At 41.7% G+C, this 16665-nt stretch overlaps 1 protein-coding gene and 1 long non-coding RNA gene across 2 annotated transcripts in view; both read right to left on the bottom strand.

The window, feature by feature from the left end:
* The window catches only part of LOC143416083 (uncharacterized), a 188722-nt gene that overhangs the window by 76615 nt on the left and 95442 nt on the right, over window positions 1–16665 (bottom strand). The gene's annotated exons all lie outside the window — the stretch shown is intronic.
* On the bottom strand, window positions 11–7608 carry LOC143415922 (uncharacterized). The gene is made up of 3 exons (XR_013096351.1): window positions 7465–7608; window positions 7063–7236; window positions 11–527 (listed from the first exon to the last, which is right to left on the bottom strand). It is a non-coding gene; the product is annotated as an uncharacterized LOC143415922 (long non-coding RNA).

Raw genomic sequence — 16665 nt, 5'->3', positions numbered from 1 at the left:
CAAATACCACCAGTAACCTCCTACATATGGAAATGTGGTGTCATTAAAGACATAATAATTTCATTAATACCCAATATCCAGCAAAATATGTAATTTGAACATTTTGTTCCTAACGAAATCAAATGTATATATTGTAGAAGATTAGCCAAATTTATGTAAAATGGCCAGTACATGAATTAAAAAAATAAATAAATAAACAAAATCGTATGACTGTGACAAATTTTACACAGTAATTCAGTCTAATAATCCACTCAAATATAAATATAAGTTTAGCTAAAAGCTCTATAGATAAGTCAATCAATAATATAATTCACATTTTAAATGATCATATGTGTTAACGTTTGAATCCTGACCTGAGAGTTTCCACTGCACACTGTGAACTCTTTAGTCCAGCAGACAGAAGCTTCACTCCTGAATCCTGCAGGTCAGAGTTACTCAGGTCCAGCTCTCTCAGACTGGAGGACTGGGAGCTGAGGACTGAGCACAGAGCTTCACAGCTTCTCTCTGACAGGTTACAGCCACCCAGTCTGAAAAACAAAAGATAATCTATAATACTTATGTAAAGTTTGTTATTATATTACATGCCATCTTTTTATTTTTGATGAAACCTTAACATACTAAGATACAACATCATATGGATGAACTTGAATAAAATGTTTTTTTTTAATTATATCTTTATTTGGATTGGACAAGAAAAAACCATCTGCATAGCAGTATATGAATAACATGGGAACAAAGTCCTTCCAGGTTTTAGATTAAGTCCAGGAGAGCAAATGATAAACAAAGTGATCAGCGGGTGCATATTAACCTCCACTAGCTATTACTAGGACAGTTGCTCGCATGCTCTCCCAAAGGAGATATATAGAACACATTACATGGAACTATAAACACAAACTGGGAGGGGTGCCCATGCTGCAATCATTGTGAAGAAATAAGTAAATAAACAAGCAATCGTAATAGAAGTAAATGTAAAAAACAAACAAACAAAAACAACCAAGTAATAGTGAGATCAAGTGAAGTCAGCCCTCGTGGGGGTGATGAATTGGATCCAATTGTTCCAAATTTGGTAGAATTTGGCTTTTTGATTTCTTAACAGATATGTAAGTTTTTCCATCCTAAATATCTCTAAAATGATCCCAAACCAGTCGTCTAGGGTAGGCTGGGCTGGGCTTAACCATCTTCTAGTAATTGTTTTTTTACTTGCCACCAAGAGTAATTGCACCAACTTAATCTCACTCCTACATTCCAGAAAGGGGACCAAACCCATGTATAAAACCTTAAAATCTAAAGGTATTTGAACGTTAAAGACTGCACTTAAGGAGACCTGAACGTTTTTTAACTTGGGACAGTCCCAAAAGACATGAAAATGGTTAGCAACAGTCGAGCCGCATTGTCTCCAGCATTGCATATAAGCCCCTTTGTACCTCTCCTGATATGGAGTCTTGAAGTACCTAATAATATTCTTCCAGCCATGTTCCTTCCAGCTCATAGAACTGGACGTGGACCACTGGCAGTACAAAACATTTTCCCACTCCCCCACAGAAATAGCAATCCCTGATTCCCTTTCCCATTTATCCTTAGTGTATAAAGTATTATCCTTGCTGGCACTAGAGAGAGCTTTGTATAGTTTAGAAATGGATTTAGTAGGGGTCATGGTTGTGGCATTTTTCAGGATGAGGAAAAAATGCGACTCAGCATCATTGAAGTTGGCATTCATGATCATTAAATGATCTCAGCTGTAAGTTTCTATGAAAGTTGTATTTTGTCAGGTTGTGATTGTCCTGTGGGTCTCAAATCTGAGCACAATATTTCTATGAGTAAGAGAGAGGAATGTTGTAAGGCCACAGGATATCCATGCTTTAAAGTTACCCGGGAGCTGAGACTCATGAAGGGGACCAGATTCCATCTGTGCAGATCAGCTTTTATACTTGCAGATATTGGCTCGTAGTTTGCCTGAAAGAGCCCCGAGAGGTCCGCAGTCAAATATATTCCCAGGTACTTATTTTTCTCATTATCCCAATTTACTTTAAATTTCCTACATAAAGCTGCAGAAGCTGTATAATTTAAAGTCATCACCTGTGTTTTTGAAATATTGACCTTATAACCAGATAACTTCCCCAAATCACTTAAAGTAGACATCAACTCACTAAAAGACCTCTCGCTCCTCCAGGCAGACCAGTACATCATCGGCGAACATTACCACTTTATGTTCAACTCCTGACAATGCAACACCCCTAATGTTATGATTTTGTCTAATCGTTTGGCCAAATGTTTCTATGAATAAATCAGAGAAGTGGCGAGATTGCACAACCCTGCCTACAGCCACGTTCCAGAGCAAAGGGCTTGGAGAGATCACCATTCACCTTAATACGGGCTGAGGGTCGAGCATACAGACCTTGGATTACTCTAATAAACTTGTCGTGAAAGCCAAACTTCCCCAGAACCTTATACAGAAATACCCATCTGACGGAGTCGAAGGCTTTCTCAGCGTCCAAGCTTCCTATTATTGATTGAGTTTTGTTCTTTTGTATTTGAGCAGAGATGTGTAATATTCTCCTAATGTTGTCAGTTGTTTGTCTATAGTGAATGAAACCAGTCTGATCTAAATCGATGAGGTCAGGTAAAAACTTCTCCAGTCTACGAGCAAGAATAGAAGTAAATAGTTTGTAATCCAAGTTAAGGACACTGATTGGTCGATAGTTTCCACATTCTCGTTTATCTTTCCCCTCTTTTGGGATAATTGAAATAGTTGCCTCCCTCCAGGAGGGTGGGATTTCTCCCTCCTGTAGGATGTAGTTAAATGACTTCAGCAATGTGGGGACTAGATCTGCCCTCAGGGTGCGATACCACTGAGAACTGAACCCGTCCGGCCCAACTGCCTTACCTGGTTTTAATCTGGAAAAAGCATTAATTTCTTCCACTAAAATGGGATGTGTTAGAAGCTCATTTTTGAGAGACGGGAGTGAAGGTAATTCTAGAGAGCTAAGAAAGGCATCAGTACAATTCTCCTCCGTAGCATTGGGCTGTGAGTACAGCTCCCTAAAGAAGGTCTCAAAACATTTCTGAATGTCTTCTAATTTTGATTCCAGAATATTAGTCTTGGGGTCCTTGATTTGGTATATCGTACTTTCCTCTAGTTGTTTGCGTTATTTATGTGCCAGATATTTTGCAGATTTCCCTCCTGTCTCATAGTATTTTTGCCTCAAAAAAATTAAGTTATTTTGGGCCTCCTGGGTGTAAATATCATTAATTTCATCCTGTATTTTCATGATATCCTGCTTCACAGTAGGATTTGCGGTGTTTATGTCTTCCTATTCTTTCAACTTTAAATTTGCCTGTAGTTCTGCTAATTTTTGCCCTTTGATTCTCTTTAAGTGGGAGGCGATAGAAATTAATGTACCTCTCATTACCGCTTTGAGCATATCCCAAAGAATAGCTGGAGATACCTCTCCTGTGTCATTAACCTCTAGAAATTCTTTAATGTCTACCTTTAATTTGGAAACTATGGCAGGATCATTAAGGTGCGAGTTAAATTTCCACAGTGTGGTACGTTTTTTCCTAGCCACCTGCAAAGATAGAGAGATAGGACTGTGGTCAGATAGATCTCTTGTTAATATGTCAGTGTTTAAATGAACCAGAGTAATGAGTGAAATCTCTGGTAGATGCGTAGCGGTCCCACCATACATCTATTATCCCCATCTCTACCATATAGGAATTGACTTTTCTAGTAAGTGCTGATACCTGGTTGGTCGGGGAGGAGGAGTCTAGTTTAGGGTCAAGTCTAAAGTTAAAACCCCCCCACAGACAACTATCCCCTGAGAATCCACCAATAAATCAAACCTATTCCTATAGAATAGCCAATCGCTCCCGGGGGGAGCATAAACATTTAAAATTGTGATTTCAGACCCCTCTATCCATTCTGTTATTCTAACCAATCTGCCTTCCTCGTCACAGAGTTCTTAGATATGTTCATAGTTAAGTGTACCAGAGATAAGTGTAGCCACACCCCTCTTGTGTTTGGACTTAACGGAAGAGGAGAATACATATTTAAAACCCTTTCTTTTCAATCTCAAGTGATCTACTTGGTTCATGTGTGTCTCCTGAAGTAATGCAATCTGGGCCTTCTCCTTCCTTAGTTTGGACAGTATCTTATTCATCTTAATCACGTTCAGAACCCCGTTAACATTAAAAGAGATTACTTTCACTGACTCACTTCCCATAAAGATATATTAAGTTACCACAGCGCATAAACTCAATAGCAGCAGGCAACCCCCTCTTAAAACAGTAACAAGTGAAAAAAGTTAGGAATGAACTGAAAACATTTGAACATAACTGGAGCTTGAAAGCTCCTAAGCTGGCTTCTGACAGTGGAGCACTTCCACTGACACCCTCACAACTTGAAGGGAAACCCCTTATTACCCCCTGAGTTAGGGGGCTTTCCACTGCGACGTCACTCACAGCACGAGAAGCCCCACCCATTTTAGCTCGACAGTAACCATATTTCACCATGTTGTCCATAGCTAATGCATAACATTAAATTCGTTCTCTTCACGTCTGTATACTTGCAGCTTCTCTCTATATCCCGCAGCTCCTCGGATCTGACGCGGACGCCGACCACCAACTCCCCGCCACAGCGGGCATCTTTGTAGTTTTTCTCTGGGGGTTGCCGGTGGTGTAATCACCTTTACCGGCAGGCCCCGACTCGCCAGGTCAGCCGTTGCCTCCTCCACCGTGTTGTAGGTTTTCACTCCTTCTTCGAAAAAAACCTTAAGGCGCGCTGAGTAGAGGGTCCTAAACCGTACATTCTTCTCTTTTAGGACCTTTCGTGCCTCTGCATACTCCTTCCTCATAGCCATGATCTCAGGGGGGTAATCGTGGTCGAGGTTGATCTTGCTGGAATTCAGCATAAAACCTTTCTTTTGCCAAGCGAGCCTCAGCACTTCTTCTTTAACCGTGAAGCACAGGAATTTTACCAGGATCGATCTGGGTTGGGAGCCGTCCGGAGGGAGTAATGATAACACTCTGTGTGCTCTCTGAATTTGTAACGGTGTTGATGGTGGGATGGCGAGATTCTCCCGGAGTAGCTTCTCCACAAAGTGGGCCATAGATGGAGCTCCCGATTCTTCTCCCTCCGGCACCCTGTACAGTCTGAGCGACTCCCTCCTCGAGTAAGCCTCCAGTGATGTTAGTTTTGTTTGAAACTTTTCCTGCATGCTTTCTTCCATTTGCGCAACATCTCTAAAGTTAGAAATATCCTGTCTCAGAGTGACGCTGAAAAACTAGTTCATGCATTTATTACTTCCAGGCTGGACTATTGTAATTCGTTATTATCAGGATGTCCAAAAAACTCCCTGAAAAGCCTTCAGTTAATCCAAAATGCTGCAGCAAGAGTACTGACAGGGACTAGAAAGAGAGAGCAGATTTCTCCTGTATTGGCTTCCCTTCATTGGCTTCCTGTTAAATCCAGAATTGAATTCAAAATCCTGCTCCTCACATACAAGATCTTAAATAATCAGGCCCAATCTTATCTTAATGACCTTGTAGTACCATATCACCCCATTAGAGCACTTCGCTCTCACACTGCAGGCCTACTTGTTGTTCCTAGAGTATTTGAAAGTAGAATGGGAGGCAGAGCCTTCAGTTTTCAGGCCCCTCTTCTGTGGAACCAGCTTCCAGTTTGGATTCAGGAGACAGACACTATCTCTACTTTTAAGATTAATCTCATATTTCCATTAAAAGTGTTGAATTTGACTGTTTGATGTTCTTTATGATCTCTGGCACCAGTTCATCTGTAGGCTGAGCTCAATCCATCCATTTAGTGAAATTATGTTTAAAGGTCTCCTTGTTTTCTGAGCGTGCACAGATCCTGAAGCAGAAAGCCTGGGTTAATAGAGAAATGATCATCACTGTGATGATGCTCATCATCTCTGACTGGGATTTGAGGTTTTGTCAAAGCAGCAAAGAAAGCCTGGCTATGTTGGACTGGGTGTGGCAGCAGCTCCCAGTTTGAGTTCAGGAGACAGACGCCCTCTCTACTTTGAAGATCAGCTTCAAACTTTCCTTTTTGATAAAGCATATAGTTAGGGCTGGGCCAGGTGACCCTGAATCCTCCCTTAGTTATGCTGCAATAGACGTAGGCTGCCGGGGATTCCCATGATGCATTGAGTTTTTCCTTTCCAGTCACCTTTCTCACTCACTATGTGTTAACAGACCTCTCTGCATTGAATCATATGTGTTATTAACCTCTGTCTCTCTTCCACAGCATGTCTTTATCCTGTCTTCCTTCTCTCACCCCAACCAATCACAGCAAATGGCCCCGCCCCTCCCTGAGCCTGGTTCTGCCAAAGGTTTCTTTCTGTTAAAAGGGAGTTTTTCCTTCCCACTGTCGCCAAAGTGCTTGTTCATAGGGGGTCATGTGATTGTTGGGTTTTTCTCTGTATTTATGAAGTGCCTTGAGGTGACTTTTGTTGTGATTTGGCGCTATATAAATAACATTGAATTGCATTGTTAGTATCTCAGACAAAATCTCGTCTGTGTTCTGGAGCTTATCTTTGTGTTCTGCAACCCTGGTTTCCACATCATTAAGCCGCGCATTGGCTTTATCCAACTCACCCCTTATTTCCACCAGTTGCGCTTTCGTGTCTTTTCGAAATTCTTTCACCTCTTTCCCAACGCCTCTCAGTTCTTTCAGTATCAGCGTCAAACTTGCTGGGTCAACCTCATCTTCTGTCCCAGAATCCTCGCGGCTAGGAGTGGGAGAGTGGCCTCGGCTAGCCCTATAGGGGCTAACGTTAGCCCCTTCTGTTAGCTGCACATTGCCATCTTCCACGTTTTCAAACATTAACTTCTTAGCTATTTTGTTCTTTCTGGACATCATTTAAACCCCTTTTTCCTCTTTATGTGCACTTAGATAGTGTATTAATTTACTTGGGGCAGTTTTAATAAGTTTCAGTCGAGAGCTCTCGTACTAGGTGTCCATCCCCACGAGCGCCGGAACCGGAAGCCTTGAATAAAATGTTTAATTGGTTCATTTAAAAAAAACAAAATGTCAATTGATCTGACCTCAGAGTATTTAGTTTACAGTTTAAACTTTGTAGTCCAGCAGACAGAATCTTCACTCCTGAATCCTGCACATTTTTGATACTCAGGTCCAGCTCTGTCAGAGTAGAGGACTGAGAGCTGAGCATTGAGGACACAGCTTCACAGTTTTCCGCTAGAAGTTCACAGACGTTGAGTCTGAAAATGAAAACATGAACAAAGACTGATGTTAAAGTGTAATCAGGGTGCAATAACTAATCTTATATTTTAAGAATCCTTGTTGTTTTATGCTGAGCAGATGTGGTACGAAACAACAGTAAATTGATCAAGCTTACCTCTACTGTTTAAATTGCTGGATTTATTTTATCAGTTAAAAACAAAACAAAACAAACAAACAAAAGAAAAAAGAATACAAATCGGTCAGACCTCAGAATATTCAGTTTGGCGTGTGGACTCTCCACTGCAGCAGACAGAAGCTTTACTGCTGAAGCCTTCAGGCTGTCGGTACTCAAGTCCAGCTCTCTCAGACTACAGGACTGGGAGCTGACCACTGACAACAAATATGTACAGCCTTTCTCTGACAGGTTACAGCTGCTCAGCCTGAAAAAAATAACAAGAACAACAAAACAATAATATTTATTATCAAATAAAATCTCTTTATATGTTGAATCTAAGTAATCAAATGTGTACAAATGAGTACACTACAATGCACAATTAAATAAAAAAATGTTCAAGAATTTAAGTGTAACAGAAGAAAAATATTTCAAATTAAACACAATTATTCCAATGTATGTAAATGGAAACCAGTGAAGACCAGGTTGATTTAGTGACAGTAGTTCAGTGTCTGCTGGCACAGGCCTGTGAGTACTGCAGTATTACACTTACTACAGTACTGCTGGTCACTTTATTAATTCTAATATGTGTGATTACTGTAAATGTAGTTATAAATAATGTATCACATCCTGGACTCTCATTTCATTTTCTGTCTAAAAGCTGCTTTGGCTCATTCCCCTTTAAAGCCCCGCTCTCCCTAAAGGCCAACTTTATTTTGATTGGATGATTTCATAAAGCACGCTGAAGGGCAGTAGCCAGTTATCATGAGCTCCATCTCCTCAACCTTCTGGTTTAGAAATTATAAGAAACTGTATACCTCATAAAAACCCGTCTTGATCCATGCTCAATCATCCAGGTTAGTAAATCCCAAAAGTTGATTCTGTTCATCTGGACGTAGCGCTTTCAGTGGGAGAAACATTTCGTCACTCATCCAGGTGACTTCGTCAGTCTCAGCTGACTTCTGGTTTCCAACCCTATAAAAAGTACATTTGCATAATGACTGAAACCAGCCCACTGAAGGAACAATAAGGCTGGGAGGTCAGTTCCTTGACCATTAGGTTTGAGTCATTATGCAGATGTACTCTTTATAAGATTGGGGAAAGCTGCAGTCAGCTGAGCCTGAAGAAGTCATCTTGATGAGTGACAAAATGTTTCTCCCGCTGAGAGCGCTACATCCAGATGAACAGAATCAAACTTTGGGGGCTCATAAAATCATGATTAGAAATCTTCTCAGATGTATTTTTACATTTTAGATCCACAGCAACAAAGTTCACAGCAGGATGTCTCTGTTCAGTAATTATTATGCCCATTACCTGCAAACTGTGAGGTACGCAGGTAATGTCAGGTAAACACTAGCTGTCTGAAACTGTTCCTGTTAAATGTGTGTATAAAGGAAATAAGCTGAAATACAGAGACTGGGTGGATCTGTGCTTTGACTTTGACACCAAAAATTTCTTCCTGTTAAAAGGGAGTTTTTCCTTCCCACTGTCGCCAAAGTGTTTGCTCATAGGGGGTCATATGATTGTTGGGTTTTTCTCTGTATCTATTACTGTACGATCTACTGTACAATATAAAGCGCATTGAGGTGACTGTTGTGATTTGGCGCTATATAAATAAAATTGAATTGAATTGAATTACATCCCATTTCAGGTACCTAGAACCTGAACCTTCTCTGGAAACCTGGGACGCTGGCGGGTTTCTCTTGCTTACCTATCTGCTCATCCTCTTTCTTTCTGCTCGCATGATGATTTCCTGGTTGAGTTTGTAAAGACTTTTGCTCAGGACCTTCTTGCTGTGCGGCAACAGTGCTAACCACCGTCCGCTGTATGTTTTTCAGTCATTAAATCAAACCATGAAAGATCAACTTGCTTCTCGTGATGAACCTGTCTGTTTTCGATTCCACACCAGGGTCTGCCCACTGGAAAGTTCAGGGATAAGGGTGGAGGATACTCACACAAACATAAAAACCCAGATTGCAACTCCAACTCTCTGTTCTAGTTAACCAGACCTTTCAGGCTCTTGTTCAATTCAGCTGAGAGCTTCATGCAGTCATCATCAGCAGCTCATAGCAGTCACAGCTCTTTATTACGCAGCTTTGCAGGAATTAAAGTGGCTGAAGTGTCAGAGTTTGTGTGAGAAGCTGCTTCATGGACAGCTGTACACACGTCTTTATTATTTCCTCATAAATCAAACACACAGGTTTGTCTGCAGATGATTTAAAGTGTGTCGTTGTGCAGTTAAAGCTGTTTGTGTGACACCCTGACCTCCTGTGAATGAAACAGCCAATCAGATGCATCAGAGAGAGAGCAGGAAGTGTTGTGTGTTTGTGACAGAACAAGGAAACAGTGATGATGATGAACATAAAGGTCCTCTGATGACGTGTTTGTGTTTCCTGTTACAGTAACGCTTGTTCATTGGTTGCCAGGAAGTCAGAGGTCAGCTGATGCTGCGAGCAGGAAGTGAACCAAGGGAAAGGTCCACTCTACTCAATCTCAAAGAAAATATGCTGGTATTTGTTGATGTTGATGGTACAATAAAAATATATAATATAATAAATAATAAAATATCATGTGATGATGAGATGTGTTGTTGGTGTTTGTATTTTCTGTAAATGTCTTTTTTAATGTAAATGCTTTGTTCCAGACGGACAGGGAATCAGTTGCTGTACGATGACATCATCTTGATGTTGACGAGGAGGGCGAGAAAAACTAGTTTTGTCCTGCAGATGGCGATCTTGCACCGTGTTCAGAGAGCCGACACTTTGATGGTGCTGCTCTACTCAGCTTACTTTAGCCTGGGTTGGACTCTGTATGAGCAGCTTCCACTCTGGTTTCACTCTTAAACACACTTGTTTGATTTCACTTGTAAAAGTTGAAGAATAAATATTTTATTACAAAATTATTTGTTGATGCATTTTTTAGGGTCAAATATCTTGTTTGATTTGAGGAATGAACTGTTAGGGTGGAAAAAGTGAATCAGGTTAAAATAGTGGTGCTTTATATCAGTGAAGATGTATAATGTAATTTAAAATGTTGATGATGGGTTGTAGTGGGCTTGTACTTACAAAACTGCCTCATTTTATTGGAACGATCCACAGTTGCATCCATTCACGGATGACATCTGACATCATTTGACATCTGGTCTGAACACGTTTGTACACAAGATGCCTCAGTTCTGGATGTTCCCACAGACTCCTCTGTGCACCTAAAGGAAAGGTCAAAGGTCAGCAGCACATGTAGTTGGGACAATTCTTCAGTCGCACAAACTACACAATGATTTTCCTCCAATGACGACTTTTCACTTGCAGAAATGGTCCTGTGTGATTTCCAGGCTGTGATATAAAAACTAGTTCCTAATGGCAGCGACTCACTCAGTAAACATGTGTTTCCTTCACCAACCTCACACACAGATCCAATAAGATCAGGAAGTGGGCAGTATAGTACAATATGTGTTATTCTGTGCTGCACTGCCCAAACTAAAGATCTGCTGAAGTGTTGGAAATGATCCAGATGTTTATTTTGGACGATACAGCAGAAGATCAGACATGAAAGTGGAGATAACACAGAAGACCTGCAGCAAAGGTCAGAGGTCAGACTGGGCCCCTGGATTCAACAATGAGCCAATGATCATCAAGCAGTGACTAAAGCAGAGCCCTGACGTTCTGACATTCATCACACAGTCAGAACAAATGTCTGCTGATGACTTCATCTCATGAAACGACTGATAGATGTCAGTTCATTGATCAGCTGAGCTGCTGATCTTCATCGTCACAGAAACATTCAGCTTGTTTCAATCAGTAAATAACTCCCACTACTCCCAGTTTGAACTGTTCCCACTCAAAATGCTGTGAGAACAATGATCATTGTAGAACTTCACAAACATCACGTGTTGTTTTCCACATGTAAGATCAGCAAACACACAGAAACTTCCTGTTGCCACACACGGCCTCTAAAATCTCTTCCACGCTTTCTGTCTGAAGTCCACTCTCTGTGTCGGATCCACAGGAAACAACAAGATCTTATTAACATGGTTTTCAATGTGTCTCCTTCCAAAAAGTCCAACCAATGAACAAATGTGTGTATTTGTGGAGGCCGAACAAAAGCATGACACATTTCTCTGTTTCTATAAACTGGAGTCAAACACAAACATGAAGAGTTTCACTGACAGACTCCAAAATGCCCCCACAGTGGATCAAAGGGAAATCCTACAGTGTGGCCACAGACTCTTAATGGCTCCAACATCAACACATCCACAATGTTGGATCCAGTTCTGCCTCACAGTTACTAAGACACACCCTCTGCCAGCATCACAACAGCTCCACCTGCTCCACCTGCCTCCTCAGCATCTGTACACCTGAAGAGAAAAGAAAGGCTCCAACAGCTCAAATCTACAAAGGATTCATGAAGTTTCATCCAACAATAACATGTTTGCCTTCCACAGTGTGCTGTTAGACACCACTGTACCTCTGCCATTTCAAAAAGAGCAGCTTGGGAACATTTTGGCTCCAAACACTTTGTGTTTAAGTTCTTTGTTTTCTTTGTGAAGCCGACAACATCTGGAGCTTTGTGACTCATAGAAACATCATTTTGTTCTTTAGATGACAGCAGATTGGGACTGAATAATCAATCACTATCAAACCAATAAAGACAAACATGCTGATTTTACAGGAACTTTGTTGGAGAAGCTGCAAAGACATGAAACTGGTGGAGATCCCAAACCAGTTGATAGTGCTGGTTATTCCAAATAAAGCTGTTTCCCTTTGAGATGAAATGACTTTGTGTCCTGATATATAATAAAGATGTTGTTGTTTTTGAGCCCCTGTATTAAAAGTAGTTTAAAGTCAGCTTGAGTTTGATGTCTTTATGTCAAAGCTGCTCATGATGTTGAGCTGCTGATGGAATAAAAACAATATAAAAGCATGTAGTCCAGACTTAAATGTAGCCTGTTGTTAGCTGAGGTCCACACACAGTGTTTGACAGTGTAAAGTGTGTGAAAGGGCTGCTGGTGGAGCTCACTAGGATGAGCAGGTGACCACGAGGTGGAGAGCAGCTGGCCTGGCTTTGACCCGGGCCACGCCCCCTTTCTCTCTGCTTTGCTGTCACTTATCTTCACTGCTCTGTCCAATAAAGCTGAAAAAGGCCCCGAATCAAAGAAATCTGCTGCAGCCTCTGAAATGTCTTCTGTTTCCTTCCCGACGGCTTTTTCACCGTCAGCCCATCAGACAGTCCAGCAGCATTTATGATGATGTCATGATGTTGAAGAGGCTGCTACGGTGGCCTCCCGTGACCCCCAGCCTCATCACAGCTGAGATGCAGACATTTGAAAACATTCAGCAGACAACTGAATAACAGTCCAACACAACAGTCTGTGTGCAGACACACACTGACCTTTCATATAGTCAAACACAGCTGGTTGAGTCATTTCTCTGTGAGTCTAAAGTGAATCTAGTATTTGAAAGTCCACTTCCTGTATTTGTTGTTGAAGACTTCTTCAGCTTCTTCTCAAGGACATCAGCTGCTTGTTTGGCAGCAGAGGCAGTTAAGAAGCTTCCTGAAAAACACTGAACAGTGAGTTCACTGTGGCATATGACAGATTCAGCTTTCTGTGTGCAAATGTGTCTGTGTCGACCTTTCAAATGCTGTTGAATCCAAAACATCAGCGGCTCCTCGGCTGCTCACTTCATGCACTTCTGTCTGTGTGACAGTCCAATGACATCACAGCTGTTTCCAGCCCCAGTGTCTCAGGACTGGACACCTTTAAACATGTCGAGGATCAAACAGCGTCCAGCTAAACACACATGAAACTATCAGAGCTGACAATCATTCCAATAACATCTAATGGTTCATGTATGTAGACACAGGACTACAAGGAAATGGCTCTCAGCATCTGGCTGTGGGAACACATGAGTCCCTGTTTGTGTTCAGATTGTGTGCATGTTTTAGACGTGTGTCACATGTAGAAACACAACAATCCCACAATGACACACAGATGTGTTTGACACAGCTGTGCAGCTGTAAGTTGTTTCTAATGATTCATTGAAGCTCTTCTAACATTCTGGAGACGATCAGTACATGAATCTGTTCAACACGACAACAATTTGACTTCAGTGTGAACGTTTGCATTAAATAACCTTCTTCATCCAGCTGACAGCATCTTCATCCTATGATGTGAACAGTTCCTCCTGTTGATGACAAACCTCTGACAGGATCTGCTTGAGGAGCTTTTTCATGTGCAGCTCTCTGAGCTCAGGGCTGAGCTGCTGTTTCATCTTTAAGAGCTGCTGCCTCCTCGCCGGACTTGTTCTCCTCTTCTTCTCCTAATGACACCATTTCTGCTTCATATTAAATTCAATAAAGATGCTGACATGTATCTGTAGCAACAACATCATTGAATCTAGAACAACTGGAGCCAAACCAGTGGCTCTGCTGGGATCACTGGTGAGCCAACACTTCCTTGTTGATGCAGATTTCAGGGCTTCCTTTTGCTCCTCCGTTATAACTGTTCTCTCTTCTCAACACATGATGACACAAAGGAATCAGCAGTGACAAAGATGATGCTGAAGAGAAGCACACACTTCACACATATAACAGAGCAGTGCAGTTACACACACCTCTGCTCGACATCAGGCCTCAAACAAAGACACAAAACACTAACTTGACTCTAAACAGAAGAAACCAGCAGCTGTTTCTGTTCTGTGCTTATTTATATTTGACACACATGCTTCTCTTTGTGCAAACACACATCGCACTATAAGGGTAACCTCGCACACAATGATTGGACAGCACAGTGATGATGCTGGGAGATCCTATACGCAGCAACACAGAAACACTGAGAACTTTAAACAATGATGGAAAGTGTTATAAATGACTTGTTGGCCTCTGATCTGTCACAAACAGCTGAAACGTGTCTCTCATGAGTCACATGAAGGTTTTTGACAGAAAGGACAAAAAGTAGCTGCAGTCAGTTTGTGTCATTTTTAGATTTATTCATCTGGGAGAAAAATCTGAGGGACATTAAAATGTGTTTTCAACAGAGACAAGAACATGAATATAACAGAACAGGTAAATGAACATGTTTCAAGTAAACAGCTGGACTGATCAGGTCCAAACACAGAGTGATAAACTTGTCAAACAGCTGTCATATCTTTATATAGAAGCTCTTTATAAATGCTGCTCACTGCAGTCTGTTTACTAATAATGTCAAAGTGTTAGAAACACAGAAACATCAGAATGGTCTTTGTTCACAGAAACCTGTCTGGGATCCTTTGTTGTTCTTTTGATGCAGAGTTACATTATAAATATAAAGAGTTATTTCAGAGTCTCATCAGTTTTCCTGCATGTCTTTATTTAACACATCAGCAGGGCTGAAGCTCTCATGTTAAACACACACTGATCTATGGACACGTTCATGTGTTTCTAACAGAACCAGGCTGTTATCAGCCTGCACTAACATTATGTCACACACACTGAATGTAACAGTGACAGTTTACATCATCACACAATCAGCTGTGATTGTTTCACTGTCATCAAACGAGTCAACAGGAAGTAGAATCAATAGAAACCAATCATTTACTGACAGCATGTCTGATGGAAATAAGTGCAGATTATGTATGAAGTCTAACTGCACACAGTAACTGTGTTACAATAAGGACTTAACAGCGCCCTCTGCTGGAGTGTTTCAGTACTGCGTTAACTAGAATACACCACCTCCTCCTCACACCACCTGCTACAGCTCTACTCTTCTATGACTACAGTCATCCACAGCACTGATGTGAGGTCACATGGTTCATATGTAAGGAGCACAGCTGACCTCAGGTCAGTTTAATGACTGTGAGCAGCAGCTGTGTTATTGTCACTGTGACAGGGAGACACTCTCAGACACAGCGCTCATGTCAGCTTGTTCTCATGCAGGAGGATCAGGAGCTCCATGTTTGTCTTTCTGTTTGAATCATGATGTGTTTGTGCCATCAGAGTCTGTCATGAGTACTCAGGGTTTCACAGCAGCTCTTCTGGATGCTGACGAGGACTCCAACCTCATGTTTCACCTCTCTGAGCTTCTGATGTCTGTGAACACTCGTGTTTCTTCTCTGGGCTCATCTGGACAAAAACACCTTTCTGTGTTTGGCTGCAGCCTCATTCTGACTGACAGGAAGTGTGTTATCCATGAGCTGCACTTCTGTGAGGAAGTTTCCTGCTGTGTTTCCTGTCTGTGGACAAACACGAGTGTTCCAGCTGAGGACTTGGTTCCTTCCACCTGTCCATACAGGACATCACGCTGTCTGCAGCTCTGTAAATGCAGCTCCAGGTCCTTCCACGTGCTGCTCTGTATTTGTGCAGTTTGTAGTGTGTCCTGGGAAACGTAGCACACATGGTGTTCTTCTGCTGTTTCCTCCTTTCACTGAGTGTGAAACACTGACGCTGTGCTGTTGTTCACAGAGGGGAGCTGATTCTAGCTGCAGCTGGACTCTGTCATCTAACTGAATGTGTTGGTGCTGATCACGGGGCTCTGAGGGGGGAGCAGCAGGAGGACTCTGGATGCTGACGTCAGTGTATCTGTGGAAGCTCCCACAGCGTGTCTGTCATTCAATATTGTGCTGTATATTGTATCTATGCAAAGATGAACAGACTGTGTGTTCACTGGTCTCTGTGCTGCAGCTCTGATGTCATCATCACTCCCTCCTCCACCCTCAGCAGTCCCAGCATGCTGCTGTGGTGCACCCCACCCTCACTCTACACCTGAGCCACAGACCACACCCTCCACCTCAATATACACCACAGTTTTCTCTGCTGTGGAAATGAGATCAGGAGGAAATCATCATTATTATTATTTAATAAACGCTCACATTAATGTGGGCTTATTTGTTTCATATTAGAAACATTAGTTGAGTGTTTTTAGTATAAAATGGTCAAAGTCCCTCTTTTTGCTCCTCCCCTCACCTGTGGATGGGCGGTGCTGTTACCGTGGTGACAGCTTGGATGTGTTTCAGTCCTGCCTGGTTATCACTGCAGGAATCTTTCACATTTATTACAGGTAATAACTCTGATTTTTCTGTGTATTATGAACCAAATGTATCCTGATACACACAGAGATGGATGAGCAGAGGTTTTTTTTGCAGTTTATGTAGTTACTATGGACTTAATGCATACATATTATTAAAATTAGGGCTATAACAGTTGTATTGATGTATAGCAACTTGAAATGCTCCCACAAATGGCTCCACAGCATGTAAAAATATAACAAAAGCTCTGGCGGACTTGGTTCTGTGGTCAGTCTTAAAGGGTGAAGTTAAACTCT

The sequence above is a fragment of the Maylandia zebra genome, unplaced genomic scaffold (genome assembly GCF_041146795.1).
Source record: "Maylandia zebra isolate NMK-2024a unplaced genomic scaffold, Mzebra_GT3a scaffold11, whole genome shotgun sequence".
Classification (NCBI taxonomy): Eukaryota; Metazoa; Chordata; class Actinopteri; order Cichliformes; family Cichlidae; genus Maylandia; species Maylandia zebra.
The sequence above is the reverse complement of the archived record's forward strand: the minus strand, read 5'-3'. Positions and strand labels throughout refer to the sequence as shown.